Below are 9617 nucleotides of genomic sequence, written 5' to 3'. Positions count from 1 at the left end.
AGGGTGAAACCACTGCTCTGAGCCTTGACCAAGTAATGTGGAGGCTAGTGGAAGGATTCCTGTCAGCTCTGATTCTGCATATTGTGCTGAGGACCTCCTGCAATGCACTGAGCACACGCTTTTACATGGGGTTGTGTGTGGCTTCTCACAGGATCTGAGGTTGGCTATGTGCTTAGAAAGGCAATCCTGAGTAAGATTGGCAGCAAAAATCTCTCTCCCCCACCTAACTGATCTCAGCCCACGAATTTCACAGAATCTGGGACTCCTCTGGGGTTTGCAGGACTTTCCCACCCCCCTTGGTGCACATCTTCCTTTCCCTGAGCAGGGCTTGGTGTCAGCACCCATCTAAATGGTGAAAGCCCTGGTCTTCAGGGGGTGGCTTGGCAGCACCAAACACCTCACTCCAGGAGTAAAGAGTACCAGGCATTCCTCCAGGGTGGAGTTTGTGTCTTCTGGACATACGTCATCAGAGAGAGCATTGATGGGTCTATCCTTGGATCCAGGTACAAAGAAAAGTCTGACAGGGCCCACATTCATCAAATGGAGTAATTTTGCTTTTCCTTTGCTACATGTGTGTTTCTTTTGGCAATCCTAGACTGTCCTAATTAAGGGGGAGAACATGCAGTAGTCTGTGATCCACCTTTGTGTTCCAGCTTCAGGAGCTGCTCTACTGAACTGTAGGTGGAGGTGTCTTCCCTGGCTGCAAATTATGGCTCAGATTAAACAACAGCAACAAGCTTTTTCTTCCACCAAAATAAAATAAATTGCTGTGTGCTTTGTTGTGGGAAGTGGTTGGAGAAGAGAGAATTTTTCTTAGTGATCTTCCCAGTCATAGTTTTTTTGTGCTCCCTCTCCCAAAAGACTAAAAAAAATATTCTACTCCAAAGAGGCAGGTCCAACTTCATTTCAACATAATTACCTTGCATTCAGTTGAACTTCAGCCCTTCTGTACACTAACTCTTCAATCTAATTGTTTGATTAAACTCGTATTTCCTCCAGAAAGGTACATAAATAAGTGAATTGTTGAGCAAATTAAGAATACTTAACAGCATTGCATCTGAAAAGTAGTTACGCTGATTAAATTTTCTGTCCTTGAGGATTTTCAGGAAATTACTTTTGATCGTCAATAACACAATTAAGTAAACTACACGCACATTAGCATGAATAATTGATAAGAAATTATGTATTACCACGAAGCACTGATTTAATAATTCATGATGCGACACTCTAGTGACTGTGCAAAACTGGATAGCATCGACAAGTCTGCCTGATGTTTCTGGAAATGCTGCAATTACAAACAAGTCCATAGTTTTGTTGTACAATAAAGAAAAGTATCTGATGCATGCTGTAGTTTCTGTTTGTTTAATACTTGAATAAATTTAGAAAGAAGACTCTGAAAAGTTCCTGTACTGTTTTCATTCAGATCAAGTTCTCCGTCCAAGCATCTGTTCTCACATTGTCCAGTTCTGCTTAGACCACAAAGATGTTGCAGAGTGGAGGGGTCTTTCAGATTCACAGCTGGAACATCTGGGTGTCTCACAGCTTGCAAAATTAGGGGGCCCAAAGTTTTGCAGAGCCCCCTGTTAGGAACAAAGTGGCCTTAGTCCCCCTTAAGCCTGAGCCCAAAGTGACACCTTCAGTGTCTGACGTATTTGTGATTATAATTATTTGGTGTGATTTTGTGGGTGGTTTCTCTAAGCCAGACATAAATGAAGCTTTCAGATTTGTATGTTCTGACTGCACAATACCACGTTAAACCCTAGCCCAATTCACCAATTCTTGCAACCTCCCTAGGGGAGACAGATGCATATTTTCATTCTCGTTAGCATGTTGGGGAAAAAAGGGCATGGTGAGCCAGGTTTTCCTCTCAAGTTTTGTTCTGAAATCTGTCTGCTCAGGGCAGCTCAGCCCAAGGGAACTTGCTCGAGGTCGCTGAGCAGTAGCACAAGGGCAAGAGCGAAACTCAAGAGATCTGTGTCTCAGTCATGCCCGCTTCTAGCCACCAGACCCTGCTCCCTTCCAGATAGACTGCCCACTGCGGATGAGCCACCTACCTTCTTTCTGTGCTATCATATATCAGAGCTGTGCCACTTAAACCACTCCTGTAATGGCCATCTCAGTAGCTCTGATTAAGTCTGGCATTTAAAAGTTTATAACTCAGCTATAAAAAGTCACTCAGGCTGAACCCCAGCGTGAGAGGCCCAAGCCCAAGGGGATGATTTACATGCGAGCTATTCCAAAATCAACCTGTGTGATATTTTTTCAGTTCTGTGATGGAAAAATGGAAGCCCAAGGTTTGAGGGAACAGATATAAGACAAAGATGTTTTGTTTAACGGCTTACTGCATTGTCACTAGATACCATGCGGTAATTTTCTGTGAATTTCCACACTAGCATGAGCCACACGTGGCATGAATGGCCTCTGTGCAAATGTCACTTGCATGGCAGCTTCTCCAGTTCTGGGGGCTCTTTTCTCAAGAAATCACAAACATCCACAATGCCCAAATTTCCCCTATCCCCCACCTTCCCTGCTTGGACCATCTCCCAACATCCTCACTCACCACTCTGCAGAAAGCCTGCGGTCCTGCCTCCAGCTGTGGTGCTGACTTTCAGCTTGTGCTTTCCCCATGCCACAGTCCCTGCTGCCCTGCGCAGGGCCCTGCCCCACTGCTGAGGCCAGTGCCAGGGAGGCTATGGCAGAGCCAGCCGGCGAGCCGGTGCTCCAGGCGTGTGCGCACGGGCATCGCAGCACGTTGGTCTGGGTTTTGTTAATGGGGGTTGATGCAAAGCATCAGGCCATGAGACCTTCTTTAGAAGATTGCATGCCATTCTCTCAATTCTCCATGCTTTTTATCTCTTGCACATGTATTTAGGCCTCCTTACGCCTACATACATTATAGCAGGAAACGTGGAGCCAAGAATGCACCTTCGCTCGGTTATGCTGTAGGCCAGTCCTTCCTACACTGCATGCTGGATAGTAATGAGACTGTTAGGCTAATTGGCTCTTTATTAAGAGTATTATTTACAGTGATGCTGAAGGCCATGTGCATGCAGAAAAATATCTTGGTATACCATCAGTTCTTCCCTCTTGCAGTCGATGCCCTCCGCTCTGTGTTCCTCGCAGGTTGCTGCCCTTGGTGAGTTTGGGTTGACCTTCTCTACACCTCCCAGAGGACACCCCCATCATGTGGCAGGGCCAGGGAGAAAAGCCTGCTGGTAGTGCTGTGTCTCTGGGAAGTTTGCACTTCTGCTGTACGCTTAAGCTTTCTGCTTCCCTGTAGCAGAAAGAAACCGGCACAGTGTGGGAGGAAGTCGTTTGCTGCTGGGTGGACCACAAGGGAGCAGAGGATGGAGATGAAATGCTTGTGGTGTGCTGCTGTGGCACACTCTCCCCCTAAAAGAGCTGTTACTCAATAAAGATCCTGTTGTGCCTGGCCATTTACATGGTGGAAGCTGTGTGTAAAGCGGGGGAAGCGAGAAGCCCTGAATTGATACCCAAGCTCCGAGTACATAATTCAGACCTTTCCACTGAAGAGTTTGACACCCCTGCCATAAATAAAAGAGCAGTAGAGTACAATAAACAATGCTTTATTCTTTCCAGTTAAAAACTTCCTTTGCACTGTAGTAAAATATTGACTTCAGGTGACCATATTACCACACAATATGATCTTTTCCTGATACTAACCAAAGCAGCCTTTACATAGATCTGGCCTGTGAGAATGAGAATATTATTGGTATATAGCAAATCCAGCTTTATTTGAGAGTGATGTGTTGACAATATTTTAATAATCCAACCACAACATCCTTGTTACCAGGCCTAAGCTCTCTGCCACAAAACAAGTAGGTGCTGGTCTGCTGTCTCAGAAGTCTGAGCATCATTTTGTGGAGCTGTGACAAGTCTCCTGTGGTAAACTTATAATAGTTAAGACTCACCAAGATTTAAAGTATTGGCCTGCATAACTTGTCAAGTATTTAACCTTGATGGCTTCTTCTGTAGTCAGTGCTTTTGCAATACTGCTGTAACATCCATAACATGATACAGAGAAGGAAATAAACCATCACCACCTGTGCAATTTTAGCCAAGAAGAGTTCTCACATGCAGAGGAGCAACAAAATGCAGCTCTTTTCTGCAGGCTGAATCACTTCCAGATCTAATGCTCAACCCAATTCTGTTCGGATGGGTCTGGAAGTTAACTTGCATCTATATTTTCTCATGAAAGGTAGCAGCATTGAAGCTGGTTCTGGTCTTGGACAGTTAACAGTTTATCTAAATGATCCTACAGTCTCCTGGAGCACCTGAGACTGTGACAGCTCTGTTTGTACAGAGGAAATACTCTCTTCTCTGAGCTGGTCTAATGGCAGGGCGGTTGTTATTGCCCTGCTTGCTAAGCCCCAGCATAAGCTAGAGTACTATGACATTAATGCTGTATACAGGTGGACAACTGGAAGTATGTCATCCTTCATGACTTACCTATTTTATGCCCCACGGATGGCCTGGACATATATAGCTTGTTAGCTGCCCAGGTCTATTCTGGTATGCAAGTTCTTGTGTATTCTGAGCAGTGTCCTTCAGCCCAGGTTGGGAGACCTCTGATAGTATGGTCAGAAAATGCACCTGAGAGAGCAGCCACTAGAAGACAGCCCAGACACAACCAGTCTGAGATGCTGGTCCTTGGAACTGGTCAAGACCAGGAGAAAACATTTAATTTCTAATTAAGGTGTGTTTGCTTTGTCAGCTGAACTGGTTTACCTTTTAGTTCTCCTGCTTCAGAATTTTTGTTTATTAAATTCCAGCATTCGGCATTGGCCCTAGAGACTAACACTTGCTATAGTGGCAAATTTATTAAGACTCCCCTAGGTATTGAATAGGCTGATGTTTTTTTATTATATGCACACAGCTTCTTTACACCCGCACTGTACATGAGCTGATGTGTTAAATAAGATCCAAAGCCCATTAAATGAAGAAGCCCATCTCTGCAAAGAAGACTCCCCAGGAACCTAATCTCTCCCTGTTACATCACAGCTGGCTCACCCTTGCTCCATCGTGCTGGCTGAAGCCATCAGGTTTTGGCAGATGCTTGAGAACCAAGATGCTGATGTGATCACCAGTCCTTGGCACAGCAAGGAAAAGAAGGATCCCTGGGAGTTGTTCATTTTTATTGGAAATTTTTCTGTAGCAGTGTGCAAGAAATTGACTCCTGGCAGGGAAGGAAGATGTACAGGAGAAAATAAATGATTCTATTTCTTCTCTGAACCATTACTCACGTTTAGAGCTAAATTTACCTGGGACTGAGCCAGAGGTTCTCCAGGGAGGATTTCACAATCATCATCTGAAAGGGGGGTCAAAAAGTTTCAAAAATCCCACCTAGAAAGCCAAGTACCTGAATACTTCTCCTGTAGGGCTGAACATGGGAGTAAACCAGATTGATGTTGCAGCTTGTTGTTCAGACAAATAATACTGACCACAAGCAGCCAGGCATTCATGCGTGTGTGTATGCATGTGTGAGCGCATGCAAACCACACCTTAATTTCTATTTGATGGGGCTTCCCTCAACAGGGCTTAGGACCTGCATTTAGGTGAGTCAGCTTCATGCACCCCACAGCTGTCAAAGAAGCCCAGGACTCTCTGCACATTTTATCCCTACCTCCACTATAACGCTGTGGGATGGAGCTCACAGCCTGGGTCCAAGCTGGAAGGAAAGGAAGGAGGAGAAGGGTTTCTTACTAGTGCTTTCTTAGTAGTGATCCCTTTGCACTGTCCCAGCCATCCTGAGCCCCACATAACTTTTTTTCAGTGCAGATGTACCAAAGGGAGGTTTTTCTTGCTAAGAGATCCCCTTTTATAGTAACTGAAGCAGCCTCCATAGCTTGGGAGGCTTGCTGTTCCCTCTGTGGGGGCTCATGAGCCATCTAAGACCCTTCAGTACCTCTGTGTCACCCTGCTGCTCAATGCCACACTGCCTTGGCTGCATCACATCCTCACCAGAGATGAGGAGCAGTACAGCTGAAGATACGAGTGATACTCTTTGCCCCACACAAAGGGATCACTAGATTTTGGCTGAAATTGCATTGGTTGAATTCAATTTGTTTTGTTAAAATATCATAGGTCTGCTACTCTGTACAAATGTCAAGTGTCTAGAGAGCTGCTGAGGCTGGGAAGACTCTCGTTTATGGGAAACTCTGGCAATCTTCCCATTTCTACCCAGTTCAGGTCAAATCAAACTTTTAAAACATTAATACAGTGAATTAAGAGTTATGCTTTTATACCAGCTTGATGAATCGGATACATATTAAAATTACTTTAGTGATACTGGTGTTCTTCTGTTCTGCAGTACACCATTTGCCAGACAGGAAAGGAGTGAATAAATGAGAATCATTGTTATCAATTATATTTTAGAATTGCATTTATGAGCCAGGAAAGGAGGAGCCAAGGTACTAGAGACACCTTGTTCCTACTGCCACCGTGTGGGCAGGTGATTTAGCTTTCATTTCACAGTATGGGACTTACATGTGTCCAACCTAAATAGCTCCTGCATGTCAGGGTGGTTATATCTGGGCCACAGTTTAACAAGGCCCATAAGAAAGCAAACCTTAGCACCCGCCACTAAGGGAACTTGCATTGGCCAGATGTTACTTTTGTAAAGATGACACCTTTTAAGATCGTTACTCTTCCCTCACCCTCTCTCCCTGCCCTCTGCCTGGGACTCTCTCACTTCCTGAGCTCAGCTCCTTGCATTTCTATAAGCAGGAGGGAGCATTTTGAGCTTTGTGAAGTGCTCCTGCTGGCAGAGACAGCAATAAGCAAAGAAAGGCAGAAAAGTTTTCAAACAGCCCAGCATGGTACGGAAGATGATGTCTGCTGTGTGCTGTGTTAGCAGCATATACACAGAAATGTGAGCATTAATTTGGGGGAATTAGGAATGAGCGAGGTTTGGGGTTTTTTTTGGGTTTTTTTGATTCAGGCTTAAAATAAGCCAGAGTAAAAAGTACATGTTGGGATCCATGTGGTGTTACCTATGGCCTCTGAGCACCACAGGCTTCCTCCTGCTCAGGTCCTATATCAGGCATATGTGACCTTAGCTGACAATCCTATTCCAGCAAAAGCCCATAGTACAGATGCAGTCACATGTATAAACTTTAGTTTTAACTCTTGAATCAGATTTATTTACAGGGTGGTCTTACTGCCATGATACAAAGCTCGGTTCTACTGACAAAGCTGTGCATCCTGAAGGAGTGTTTCAAGCTCTGCATGGATATACCACTCTTACATTAGTGCCACTCTCACAGCGTAAATGTGGCTGGAAGCTTTTCAAGGACCAGGCTGTTGTTTGGGTTTTTCAGATGAGAAGCATAAAAATTGACAAGTGTAAGCCACATGGTTAGAGTCCTACTGAGCACAATCAGATATCCTCTCTTAGTATACTCCAGGGATGCAGATATTGCACACCATTAAACATGTCTTGAATGCCCAGAAGAATATAAAACTGCAACCAGGTTCCTCTACCACTTGAAAACACAGTTAATTAGCAGTGGGGATAGCCCCCCCCCATCAGTGTTAATAATAAAGACTGTCAGCACAGAGCTGGTCGCAAGGCAGCGGTATCCAGAGCTACAGACAGTCCAGCACAAGAGGGAGCTCCACAGTGGCTCATCAGTGGCAGCCAGTGCTACGACCACTTGTCTGTGACTGGACCAGAAACTGTTTTGCCCTCACATAGTCATTTTGCTGATGGTGACCTCTCTTCCTCATTCCATACTGGACAAAAAAAAAACCCAACAACAACCGCAAAAAACAAACACTGAAAAAAAACAAAAGCCAAAACAATATTCATCCCAACCATCACAATGTAATAAACCAACTTGGACTATTGGAAACATTCTGAGATATTTGAAAACATTTGCTTTAGTTTGAACTTCTTAATGTATGTTCTTTAATTAATGATTTCTTTGAAAATAAAAAAAAGGTCTAGGACTGTTCACTTATACATACATGTAAGCAAATGAGGTCTTCTCAATAATCTTTCAGCAAATTTCCCAGCTCAGAGTCAGATGATAAAGTCAACCACCCCAAAAGTGCTTTTTTAAAGAAGCAATTTCATTGTTGTCAAAGCAGCCTTTTTAAATTTTTTTTTTCTTTTTTTAAGCAGAGGAGCTGTTTTACTGGAAAATTCCTGCTAAGGTGCAATCATGTGACTTGGCTGTGTCAGTAGGTTTCTGGGCCAGTACTCCAGCTGGTATTTGATCCTGCTTGGTTTATGCTAGGGCTCATCTGGTTGCTAAGGTAAGAAGTCTACTGTGAGTAGGATCAGTGCTAGGGCCAGTTATGTTGATGTTAGGACTGATCCTGTTGCCAGGAGAAGTGTTTGTTGTCTTGGGTTGATAATGCAGTGATTTCACAAAGGGAGAGTATTAAGCAAAAGGGATTCTCCATCTCACTTTGCAATCCTATCTGCTCCAGCCTGGGGGCCCGCTCAGGACTCATCAGCTGCATCAGCTTTAGCAAGAGGTGTGAGGCTGACTGCTCATTCCTCCAAAGGGGAGATAGAGGTATGGGGACATCCCAGGTACATCTCCCAGTCCTGGCAAGAATATGGAAAGAAACATTCATCTCCCCGGGGTAGTGGAACAGGGAAAATGGAGCTCCCTTGAGGCAGACTGTGCAAGTAACTGGACTGACAGGTAGGAGATGCAAAGGACAGTTCAAGAGCACTGTTTAAATCACATCCAGACACTTCAATAGAACATGAATACTAGATCTATAATTATATATACAGATATAGACATACCTACATACATGTCTATATAGGCATACATCCATGTATGGATGTATTATGAACAATGTCTTATAATATAATGCAGTATGACATTCTCCTTTAATTTATTTTTTACTTTTCCGTTTGGAAAGTTGACAAAGACACAACCAGTTTTGGCATGGAATAATTCTGAAATGTTTTCATCCATGTTCTTTGGGAAGGGATGCAGTCTCAGGCAGCACTTGCAGTAGAAACCAATTCTGACAAAAGACTTTCAGTGATCTCAGTGCAATCAAAGAAAGGGTTTCTCTTGGGCCAGATCCAGTTTGCATCCTCTACAGTTTATCGGCAGTGGGAATAGAAAGAAGGATTGCTGTTTATCTCAGAGTCTGTCTGCCATCTGTGGCCTGTCAATGTAAGGAAGATCCTGTGGAAGGCCACCTTAGCTCACTTGAAATGCTTCCTGTTGTTGGTGACAACACCAGCACTTCTGGCTTAGCAATAAGCAGGGCCCATTTCTGTGTGCTCTGAATGCTGCCATTTCCTATGCCAGTTTTAAGCAACTGGGCGGGTAGTTGTGAGAAGATGAGACTGACGCTGAATGCAAGTGGGCAGGAGTGTGAACACACTGGGGAGCTCCAGGACAAGGGAGTCCAAGCCTGTCAGGCAGCTCGACTTTGACAAGCCCTGGCTTCTCAAAGCATACCTCCAGCTTTGAATATTTTTTACCTTTTGCTGGAGTTCAACTTCCTTCCATTGATAGAAGGATTTCAAAGATTGTCCCTGCTTCTCACAAAGTCTTCCCCTTCTCCTTCTTTCAAAGTACCTGATATGGACTTTGACATGGGAAAGTGTTTATCTTTTA

This window comes from Athene noctua, chromosome 5, assembly GCF_965140245.1.
Source record: "Athene noctua chromosome 5, bAthNoc1.hap1.1, whole genome shotgun sequence".
Classification (NCBI taxonomy): Eukaryota; Metazoa; Chordata; class Aves; order Strigiformes; family Strigidae; genus Athene; species Athene noctua.
This window is presented reverse-complemented; position numbering follows the sequence as displayed.